Source organism: Pleurodeles waltl, chromosome 12 (assembly GCF_031143425.1).
Source record: "Pleurodeles waltl isolate 20211129_DDA chromosome 12, aPleWal1.hap1.20221129, whole genome shotgun sequence".
Lineage (NCBI taxonomy): Eukaryota > Metazoa > Chordata > Amphibia > Caudata > Salamandridae > Pleurodeles > Pleurodeles waltl.
This window is the reverse complement of record NC_090451.1, coordinates 375,922,095-375,934,627: the sequence shown is the minus strand read 5'-3', so window position 1 is coordinate 375,934,627 and position 12,533 is coordinate 375,922,095.

Here is a 12,533-nt window from a genome sequence, read left to right as displayed (position 1 = left end):
CTGGAGGGTGGGCATCACCTTCGCCCCAGGCACCTCAGGCCCTGCCCCTGTCACCCCTGCTGCCCTCAGTGAGGAGGCCATTGACCTCCTCAGGTCCCTCACTGTTGAGCAGTCTACCATTTTGAATGCCATCCAGGGTGTAGAAAGGCAGTTGCAACAAACTAATGCATTCCTGGAGGGCATTCATTCTGGTCAGGCCGCCATCATCCCCGCTGCCCAGGAAGCCACCGTCAGCCCCATCCCAGCTGCCCAGGAGGGCCCCACCAGTCCCATCCCAGCTGCCCAGGAGGGCCCCGCCAGCCTCATCCCAGCTGCCCAGGAGGGCCCCGTCAGCCCCAGCCCAGCTGCCCAGGAGGCCACCGCCAGCCCCATCCCAGCTGCCCAGGAGGGCCCTGCCAGCCCCAGCCCAGCTGCCCAGGAGGCCACCGCCAGCCCCATCCCAGCTGCCCAGGAGGGCCCCGCCAGCCCCAGCCCAGCTGCCCAGGAGGTCACTGCCAGCCCCAGGCCAGCTGGCCAGGAGGCCAACCCCAGCCCAGCTGCCCAGGAGGCCATCGCCAGCACAAGCCCCGCTGTGCCATGAAGGACCGCCAGCACAAGCCCCCACCGCCAGCACAAGCATCGCTGGGCCATGAAGGACCGCCAGCACAAGCCCCGCTGGGCCATGAAGGACCGCCAGCACAAGCCCCGCTGGGCCATGAAGGACCGCCAACTCAAGCACCGCTGGGCCGGGCACCGCCAACTCAAGCACCGCTGAACAGGGCACCGCCTACTCAAGCACTGCTGAACAGGGCACCGCCAAATCAAGCACCGCTGAACAGGGCACCGCCAAATCAAGCACCGCTGAACAGGGCACCCCCAAATCAAGCATCGTTGAACAGGGCACCGCCAAATCAAGCACCGCTGGGCCGGGCACCGACAAATCAAGCACCGCTGAACAGGGTACCGCCAACTCAAGCACCGCTGGGCCGGGCATCGCCAACTCAAGCACCGCTGGGCCGGGCACCGCCAACTCAAGCACCGCTGGGCCGGGCACCGCCAAATCAAGCACGGCTGAACAGGGCACTGCCAACTCAAGCACCGCTGGGCTGGGCACTGCCAACTCAAGCACCGCTGGGCAGGGCACCGCCAACTCAAGCACCGCTGGGCCGGGCACCGCCAACTCAAGCACCGCTGGGCACCACCAAATCAAGCACTGCTGAACAGGGCACCGCCAACTCAAGCACCGCTGAACAGGGCATCGCCAAATCAAGCACCGCTGAACAGGGCACCGCAAAATCAAGCACCGCTGGGTCGGGCACCGCAAAATCAAGCACTGCTGGCCCATGAGCGACAGGGGCACTGACGCAACTGGGTCCGTCAGAGGGTGAGTGATGCACTCTGGGCACCAGTTCCCCTCCAGAACCAGTGGAGACATGCATCCACTACCTCTGTCCTTCACAGGATGAAGCACTCTGGGCACCAGTCCCCCTCCAGAACCAGTGGAGACATGCATCCACTACCTCTGTCCTTCACAGGATGAAGCACTCTGGGCACCAGTCCCCCTCCAGACCCAGTGGAGACATGCATCCACTACCTCTGTCCTTCACAGGATGGGCACCAGTCCCCCTCCAGAACCAGTGTAGACTGACATCCACTACCTCTGTCCTTCACAGGATGAAGCACTCTGGGCACCAGTCCCCCTCCAGAACCAGTGGAGACTGTTATCCACTTGAGAGACTGTGGCTTTGCACTCCCCAGGATAATGCAGTGGGCATCCCAGCCACTGGAGAGACTTGAGAGACTGTGCCTTTGCACTCCCCAGGATAAAGCAGTGGGCAAACCATCCACTGGAGAGACTTGAGAGACTGTGGCTTTGCACTCCCCAGGATAATGCAGTGGGCAACCCAGCCACTGGAGAGACTTGAGAGACTGTGCCTTTGCACTCCCCAGGATAAAGCAGTGGGCAAACCACCCACTGGAGAGACTTGAGAGACTGTGGCTTTGCACTCCCCAGGATAATGCAGTGGGCAAACCACCCACTGTAGAGACTTGAGAGACTGTGGCTTTGCACTCCCCAGGATAATGCAGTGGGCAACCCAGCCACTGGAGAGACTTGAGAGACTGTGCCTTTGCACTCCCCAGGATAATGCAGTGGGAAAACCACCCACTGTAGAGACTTGAGAGACTGTGGCTTTGCACTCCACAGGATAATGCAGTGGGCAACCCACCCACTGGAGAGACTTGAGAGACTGCTGCTTTGCACTCCCCAGGATAATGCAGTGGGCAAACCACCCACTGTAGAGACTTGAGAGACTGTAGCTTTGCACTCCCCAGGATAATGCAGTGGGCAACCCATCTACTGGAGAGACTTGAGATACTGTGGCTTTGCACTCCCCAGGATTGAACAGTGGGCATTGAGCCCCCTCGTGGATCTGGCATCGTGCACTCTTCCGGCTAAGGTGCCCCCCTTTCCCTTCCCCCTGAGGTGCCTGTTGTATTTCTTTCTGATGCCCCTGCAGTGTTCTATCTGTTTCGATCGGGTATCGAGTGTGGGCCTCGCCCATGCATTTTGGGCCCACTGGTCCACGGACTATAAATTGTGCAATACCTGGGCTTGTATTATTGGTGTATATATTTGTTTATAGTGTATATATATTTTTGAGTACTGGATTTTAATATATTACAATGGTTACACTCATTTCCTTTTGTCTTTGCATTCTTCCGGGGGGCTTGTGGGGTGTAACTGTGACGTATCAACATGTATTAGTGTGTATGTTGTAGTGGGTGAGGGTGGGGGTGTTGCGTGTGTGTGTCCCTGTTTTTTGCCTCCCCCCTCCCCTGTGTCGTAGGTGCAGTACTCACCGTGGTCTTCGCCGCCGGCGTTCGTGCTCCTGGTAGAGGAGCAGGAAGCCTATCGCCGGTAGAATTTGGAGTTCAGGTTCCATGGTGTCCTCGTTCCTCATTGGGTGTGTAGAGGTGAGCGTTTTCCCTTCGGAATTCCTGTTTCCGCTGTGTTTTTATCTGCGGTGAACCTGCCCCGGAAAAGGTGGTGGATTGGCCTGTCATAATAGTGTGGGCGGTACATTGTCTCCCGCCTGTCTGTTGGCGGTGACCGCCAAGCTGTTTGTTTGTACCGCTGTGGCGGTCGGAGTGTTAAAGTGGCTGTCTTTGTTGGCGGTTTCCGCCACGGTCGTAATTGCAATTATTTTACCGCCGGCCTGTTGGCGGTCTTACCGCTGCTTTAACACCATCCGCCAGGGTTGGAATGACCACCTATGTGTGCTAAGCTATCTTCCAGGCATTGTAGCACCATAGTCTGTCTCCCCCTAAATCTAATCCCATTGACATTCTAGGTGAGAATTTTTAACTCTTTACCCATCCCCACTGAATCCAACCCTTGATCCAAAATACATACCCAGACTACAAATTACCCTTGCCACAGCTAAAAAATCTGTGATTATGAGGACTATATTTTTTTGTATTTTCTCCCACTGCTCCCACTTCTCTGCCCCACACCTTCCCCTCCCATGCAAATCCCCTCCCTTCACTATCTGGAATTATTAGATACCATAAGGAGGCTATACTAAACACCAGACAACGAAAAGTGATATTTGGTGTCTTCCCCCCTTACCCACCCAAGCCTCCTGCACGCAGTGGTTACCATTTACTCTACTATATTCCTCGCTTCTCAAGCCTCAACCCTTCAGCGACTAATACTTTTCTTAATGGACTCAACTAGCACATCCACCTCCTCGCCACTTCAGTAATTATACTTTTGATTTTTTCCACAATATGCAGAGCATAGATGGGAATTTTAACTGAGCCTTTGTTCCTCCATTCTTCTGCACAGCAACCATTGGCGTTGTTCTGTGACCTAACATAAGTTAGACCAGATAGTGAAAGTATATCCCTTGTTGGCAAAAGGGTAATTTCTGAGAGCACTTCCTAATATGAGCTCTTTCACAGAGTATGAAAGAAAATTGACCAAGACCTTCCTAGGTATCTGCTTCTAAATGGGTTCCTGTGTACTCTCTGAATCTCTTGTTCCAAATTCACTTCAGGTCTGTCCTTAAAGGCCGTATCCCCGAGGTGTGACATTTATATAACTTTTTATATTATCCTCTTCCTCCACCTCTGTGAGGTTGAGGATTAGAATATTATTCTTTCGGGTATATTTTCCACCTGCTCCAAACCCCTCCTCAGTGATTGGTTTTCTTTTGTCAGGATATTTATACCTGTCACCTGCTTATGGATATCATGGCTAGCCTGGGTGACCGCCTCTTTTAGAACTCTGTTGCATTCGGTCACTTCATCTAATTTCTGTTATAAAGCTTGGCAAGAGTCTTGGTTAACCTTTTCATTAGCCTTCAAATTGCAAACTTGTTCATTTGATTCTTGAGGCTCAGCATATCTAAGCTATCATTCCCTCTGGTTGCATTATGCCTTCAACCTCACCAATTACCCCACCGTCTGCTGAGGTGGCAGACAACTCCTGACCCTCATCGTCTGAGACTACCCCAGACTCGGCCCTCGCCTCTATCTCTGTTGGAAGTAGAAGGACCTTGAATCTATTGCTGAGGGGGTAACAAGGTTTCTATCCGACAGGAGTCGCCTACTTCAAAATTGTGGTGCACATTGGAATCAAATATGCCCTGTTCAGGCCTTTCATCCCCAATATTCTCCGTGGAGGGCCATTTCAGTCAAAGCAGTTACTGGTGATGCCATGATCCAAAAAAAAGAATTTGAAAACAGTGTCACTATGAGTTGGGTGCTAGCCTTTTTCTTCCCTCTCCCCACAGTTCCAAGAGGTCTATAATGCTAGACTGTGGATCTCCCCTCCCCCCCTCAGCTTTTTTGAGTTGTGGATAGAACTCCCAATACCTTTCCCCGAAGATCTTTTTTTATCAAACTTTGAGAGCCTTTTTTTTCAAGACCATTGCCAGAGTGGAGGGCCAACCTTACCTCAGAGACAGTGCAGGTAGGGGGCCTAGCTTGAGAAGTACGAAGGGAGTACCTGGAATGTAATTTTGGTCCTCTGTCTTCTGCTTGACTGGCCTACCCTCTCTAATAGCCCTGTAACAAAGAGACTGCCACTGATGCTCCCTTTTCTTTAGACTGACGTGAATACTGTATCATGGGAGTCGGGTATGCGGTCTAATTTTCCCATTGCCTCTACCCTTCCTTCCTGTTTGCTCCTCCAGGCCAGGACCAATGGTGTGACAAAGCAGCCACACTAATTCCTTACTTCCTTGCTGAAGCTCAGGCACCACCACCTTCCAACAGAGGGCTCCCACAGGGCCAGAACACTCCACCCTGCACACTTGGGTCATAAAGAACGTGCTGAATGCATTCTCCCATACTCCAGAAAAACCCTCCAAGAACTCGTGCCCAGTCTCTAAGGCACCAAACACTGCAGCCAAACCACATGAAGATAGGGGGAAAAAGCTTCAGAGCGATGCAAGGAGGGTGGAAAAACACACTAGGAAGCAGCCATCACGCTGTCTCCTTCAGCACCCATGACCCACTAGTGTGCAGCTGCCATAATTTCCTAGTAGTGTATGTTTTACCAGAAATAAATATTTGCCTTCCTTTAATGTTAGTGATCCCATTGTCAAATTTACTACCATCTGTTCTGCACCACTGTAGCATTAAAATGAGTTACTTCCCAGTTTGTTTTACATGGGAAGTTGATAGAAGATCTGTTTAAAAATGTGGGCATACAGTATTTTCTGTAGCTTTTCTCATTAATCTCTCAAAAGTCACTCACTTGGAACCTGTTAAATAAATGTATTTGTGTAGAAGCAATCTTCAAATTAACTTAAGGCCTGATTTAGATCTCGGCTGATGTAATACTCCATATCCCATCCCCCGTATTAAAATCTTTATAGGATATGATGGGATCATAATCAGTAGACAGGATATCCATCATGTTTGTGATGGCGTACTCCCCTTCGCTGAGATCTAAATTAGACCCTAAGCCCAACTAACTCATTAACTGGTATCGCTTCTTCTATTGAAACAGCAAACATCCCCATCAAAAGATCCTATGCATCCTCTTGAGTATTTAGAGTAAACTTTAGAAATCCACTATATAATTCTACAGTGTCGCAAATTACTGATGCAGAATGTATTTTTGTTCTCCCGATGCAGAATGTGCAAAAAACTACACAGTGCAGAATACAATACCTTCTGTTCTTTCTCTTCAATTGCATTTACAACATGAGGTAATGTAAACAAAACTTTTCACACATTAGCATAGAAGCTCACACCATAGGGTTTTGACAACTGATAATCAACAATATCTCCATAACTTTCATTTTTTTTGTTTTCTTAACAACTTCCTTCTCTTTAATTTTTTTTTTTTGCAACACCATCACTAACACCACTTTGAAACTTTCTGCTTTGGACTGATGGAGCGTTTCTCATAAACTGGACACAGTCCTAAATGAGAAGCATTAAGACTTCCTAATCATTTGTATTCTTTAACCTCTTAGCTGCTGGGCCTTTACCCCCCACCAGTGCTGAGCCCTTTTTTTTTTAGCTATTTGGGGTAGTTCGCACTTAGGCCTTCATAACTTTTTGTCAACATAAGCTATCCACACAAAGTTTGCGTCCTTTTTTTCCAACATCCTAGGGATTCTAAAGGTACCCAGTGTTTGTGGGTTCCCCTGGAGGAGACCAAGAAATTAGCCAAAGAACAGCGTAAATTTCATTTTTTTAAAACAAAAGGGGAAAAAAGAGCTGCCGAAGAAGGCTGGTGGACCCTTAAAATGTCATCAACAAAGGGTTTGCGGTTCTAAAATCACCATCTTCCCAGCTTTCAGGAACAGGCAGACTCAGAAAACCAAATTTTTCAACACAATTTTGGCATTTTACTGGGACATACCCATTTTTACTATTTTTTGTGCTTTCTTTCAGTTAGTGGCAGGAATGGGTGTGAAACCAATGCTGGATCCCGGAAAGCTAAACATTTCTGAAAAGTAGACAACATTCTGAATTCAGCAAGGGGTCATTTGTGTAGGATCTACAAGGTTTTCCTGAAGAAAATAAAAAAAATATTGAAATTGAGCTGAAAAAAACAGCAATTTCTTTCCACGTTTTACTCTGCAACATTTTCCTGCGATGTCAGATTTTTTAAAGCAATATACTGTTACATCTGCTGGTCTCTTCTGGTTGCAGGGATATTCAGGGCTTGTAGGTTCATCAAGATCCCTAGGTACGCAGAGCCAATAAATGAGATGCACCTTGCAATGGGTTTTCATTCTATACCGGGTATACTGCAATTCATTTACTGAAATATAAAGAGTTAAAAATAGGTATCAAGAAAACCCTTCTATTTCCAAAATAGGCATAAGATAAGGTATTGAGAAGCAGCGGTTAGTTGCACATCTCTGAATTCTGGGGTGCCCATACTAGCATGTGAATTTCAGGCCATTTCTCAAATAGACATCTTTTCTACACACTGTCTTACATTTGGAAGGAAAAAATGTAGAGAAAGACAAGGGGCAATACAACTTGTTTTGCTATTCTGTGTTCCCCAAGTCTCCTGATAAAAATGGTACCTCAATTGCGTGTGTAGGCCTAATGCTCGCGACAGGAAACGCAACATGGACACATCACATTTTTACATTGAAATCTGATGTGCTTTTTGCAAAGTGCCGAGCTGTAGATTCTGGTCTCTAGCTCAGCCATCACCTAGGGAAACCTACTAAACCTGCACATTTTTTAAAACTAGACACCAATGGCAACCCAAGATGGGGTAACTTGTGGGGCTTTCAACAGGTTCTGTTACCCAGAATCCTTTGCAAACCTCAAAATTTGGCCAAAAAACACTTTTTCCTCCCATTTTGGTGACAGAAAGTTCTGTAATCTGAGAGGAGCCACAAATTTCCTTCCACCCAGCGTTCCCCAAAATCTCCTGATAAAAATGGTACCTAACTTGTATGGGTAGGCCTAGCGCCCGGGACAGGAAATGCCCCAAAACACAACGTGGCCACATCACATTCTCCTAAAGAAAACAGACCTGTTTTTTGCAAAGTGCCTAGCTGTGGATTTTGGCCTCTAGCTCAGCCAGCACCTAAGGAAACCTACCAAACCTATGACGTTTTGAAAACTAGACACCTAGGGAAATCCAAGATGGGGTGACTTGTGGGGCTCTCAATACGTTCTGTTACCGAGAATCCTTTGCAAACCTTAAAATTTGCCCCAAAAACACTTTTTCCTCACATTTCGATGACAGAAAGTTTTGGAATCTGAGAGGAGCCACAAATTTCCTTCCACCCAGCATTCCCCAATGTTTCCAGAAATGTCTGGGTTTAGTATGTTTCCCTATATGGCCGCCGAGCCCAGGACCAAAAACACAGGTGCCTGCCTTACAAAACCAGTTTGTTTTGTGATATAATAATTTTGATGTCTCCACAATATAATTTGGGCGGGGGGAATTTGCGGCTGAACTAAATTGGGGAGCTCCCAAGAGAGCATTCTCTCTCTGTGCTTGCCGCCGCATTCACCTGCTCTCTGGGTTGGGCTAACCCACTATTGTCTCGTTACACGAACTTTGCTTGTGAAGGGTCAGCAGGACTGTCCTCATCACCTCCCTCATAATTATTGGAAGAGGAGTTACCGAATGGGACTCCTCTGACTGAAAAATCACTCCCAGAGTCTGCGCCATTGTTCTTTTCCTCAGATGATGTCTCAGCATCTGCTTTCTCAGTCTCTGGTCCTATGTCAGAGCTGGACTCTATAACCCGAGTGATGGCGTGAGCAGCAGACATCCAATGAGATGCCATCTCTGCTACTGGCTAAACTGTTTCTCTAAAACACTAGCCTACATAGACAGTCACAAAATTACTGTTGTGTGTGATGCGTGCAAAAGTAGAGGTCACCTTACCTTCACTTCTTCCCTCAATCAGTAAGTTCTTTCAAGACACTCAAAAACACCTTGTCATATACCAATCGTCACAGTCTTTGGCACCTCTAGCGCCCAGTCCAACAATCATTTTTGGTGCTCCCACTCCCATGTCCTCCTCCTCGGATTCCCTCACTACCACTCAGCAAAAGTGCCCTTCATCTCTCCATAGCTGCCCCACACATACATTTCATTTGTAGTTTAGCGCAGGTAATGGCTGACTTTACTAATGCACTCAGCTTTTTACATAAAATATAGATTTGCTCTTTGCAGCACGCATATAAACCTTCTGCGCTTCTTTATGGCACCAAAACTGCCACTAGACAAAAGTCTGATCCTTTTGTAGCAGAAACATAATCACAAGACTTACTTGACTTTTTTATTGCTGCCTAAAAGCTAAAGTTGAATCGCGTCAGTTGAATTATGTGCATTGCTTTGAAGACGCAAGCTGCAACTGCAAGAAAACTCTTGGCAAATATATATATATATATATATATATATATAGAGAGAGAGAGAGATCACTTTTATATGTGGGTCTGGCACACATGCATTGACAAAAGTGATCTATATATATGTATAGATCCCACAGACGACCCCCTGTGAATTTCTTTAAAAAAAAAAGAATTAACCACGGGGGTGCGCGATCGGGCGAGATTGCGCCCCTCCCAGGGGACACCTACCTTTATTAAAAAAAATATGCCCCCGGGAGGGGGGCTGGCCTGTTTGCCGAGGGTGCTGACCCCCCCAAGTGAAATCCCTGGTGTCTAGTAGGGTTTCCTGGCCCGAGCCTGGAAACCTGTTCAGGAAGGCCTCGTTTGCAAGGGGAGCGTCGCCCCTGTCAAACAAGGCCTTCCTGTCTCGTCGGAAAGGCCGTTTGAGGCCATTTTGCCCATTGGAGCAGGAAGCGCTGCAAGGCCGCTTCCGGGCCCGATGGGGAAAACAAAACCGCGAGCCACGCTGATGTCACAAAGGGGCAGGTGGGGAGGGGGACACAGAAGATCTTCTGTGTCTCCCGGGGATTTTTGAAAAAAAAAATTGTAACCTCCTTCCTGGTGTCGGTCACTGGTCATGACCCGCACCAGGGAGGTAATATGTGCGTCGGCCAGTAGCCGACACCCGCACTCAAGGGGTTAACACATCTTAAGTCTGCGTTTACTCTGCTCTCATCAAATGCAACTAGATACAAACCAAACAATGTCCTAACTCAATGCAAAGCTATAAATGACATACCTTCCTTAAACACTGTACTACCAGTATTAATAAATGCTTCATCTAAACTCAAACTTTGTGATTTATGAATAGTTACAGCTTATGCTAGAGAAACTGGAAACTGTTTCCGTTGAACTTGTAAATCTTTCAGAAGCAAAAAATGTGCAGTAGCATTGTAAATCTCATAAAGTGTAATCACAAGATATTCCACTTCATGCCTATTAGGAAAATTTATAAAAAGAACAACTTTAACCATAGCACTGTTAACCAAACCTTCTTCAACTTTTAAATTTCAGTGTAAAATCACCCTAAATTTTTTGGACAGATTAAAGCATTTCTCCAGGCCTGGAGTTCGTGAAACACATTTTAAAAGTGAATCTAGTTTTGCTTGTGACTTTTCATTTAGCAACCCTATGACAACATGGTGTTCCATTTTATCTATCATCTTCAGTTGCAAAATGCCTTCTTCCTCCAATTCCACCAATTTATTCTTCAACGATACACACTCCTCCAATGTTGTCATTAGGCACACAACATGTTTAGCTTCTAGTATAAAACTGAATATTAGTTCTCTTGCTATCTTCGTTGTTGGATAAAGTTTGTTTGAGAAGATGACTTTCTAGAACACTCTTTCCCCCTTTTTAAAGAACGCCTACTCTAATATCGTTCAACTAGTTCCATATTCAGTGTCAGACGCTTGTTGCATATTCCTAACTAATTCTTTGAATTTGAATTTTAACCAAATATTCAAATCAACCAATCAATCAGGATTTATAAAGCGGGGCTAATCATCCGTGAGGGTATCAAGGTGTTGAGAACAAAGGTGCTAAGGTGTTCAGTTGAACAGCCAGGTCTTGATTTGTTTCCTGACCTCCAGTAGAGAGGAGGAGGTCCATAGGTGAGCAGGAGGTCATTCCAGGATTTCATAGCGAGGTAGGAGAAATAGTGTCCTCCACTGTTGCTTTGGGGGTGCGGGGTGAGGGGGTGTGAGGGAGAGGGAGAGGGAAGTGGAGTATAGGTGTCTGGAGAGTTGGTGGAAGTTGAGGTGGTGGTTGATGTATGCTATTCCTTGAATATGAAGGCACCTGTAGGTGTCAGTCAGCATCTTGAGTTGACATATTTTCTGGATAAGTATCTAGTGGAGATTCTTGAGATGGGGTAGTGTGGGTCCATTTGAGGAGGTCAAGGATAAGTAGGGCCACTTAATTCTGCATGGTCTGTAGTCTCCTTAGATGGTGTGTGGTGATTCCTACATTGAATGTGTTGCTCTACTTCAGCCTGCTGGTGACCAGGGCTTGAGTGACAGCTTGTCTAGTGTTGACAGGGAGCCATTTGAAGAATTTATGGAGCATGCAAAGAGTGAGGACACAGGAGGAAGAGACTGTGTTGATCTGTTTTTTTATTGTGAGCTTCTGTCCAGGATGGTGCCAATGTTGCTTGTGTGGTCTGTTGTAGTGGGGGTTGGCCCCATTTTGGAAGCCCACAAAGAGGTATTTCATTGGGAAGTGTTGTTCTCAAAGATCAGCACTTCTGTTGTGTCTGTGTTGAGTTTTAGGCAGTTGCTTTCATCTATTCGGTGATGCCCATCATGCACCTTCGGAAGTTGGCACTTGTGGTGGAGGGGGTCTTCTGATAGTGAGAGGATGAGCTGGGTGTCATCTGCATAGGATACATTGTTCTTTCCATGGGTTCTGACAATGTTGGCCAGGGGGTCATGTAGATATTGAACAGTGTAGGGCTGAGGGATGAGCCTTAAGGGATGTTACAGATGATGTTCTTGGGTTCTGAGGTGGTAATTGATTCTCTGGGCTCTTGCATGAGGCACAAGATGATCCACTGTAAGTCACCTTAGACTCCAATATGATGAAGCCTCTTAATACGAGTATGGTGAGATAAGGTGTTGAATTCTCTTGAGAGGTCAAGGAGGATCAGGGTCGTCATTTCTCCCCAGTCGAGGAAGGTTCTGATGCAGTCAGTGGCAGTGATCAGGGCAGTTTTGGTGGTGCGGTTGGTGCAGAAGCCAGATTGAGAGGGGTTTGGAAGATTGTTAATCTCCAGGTGTTCTGCGAGTTGGAAGTTTATGGCCTTTTTTGTAGACTTTAGCGGGACAGGAGAGCGGCTAGATGGGACAGTAGTTCTTCAGTTTGATGTGGGTGGCAGAGTGTTTCTTGAGAAGGGATTTAACTTCTCTGAGTTTCCATACTTAGGGAAAGGTGGCTGTGGTTATGTATGGGTTGAAAATATCAGCAAGCTCACTGCTGATCATCTAGCTCCTGAGTTTGAACATGTAGTAGGGACAGGGGTTCAAGGGTGCTCCTGCGTGAATGGAGTTCATGATGGGTGTGGTTTTTATGTGGTGAGCTCGTCCCAGGCAGTGAGCAGGTGGTTGGAGATCCCGTCTGGTTTTGCAACCGTGGGAGTGAGGAGGCTGAGGGTG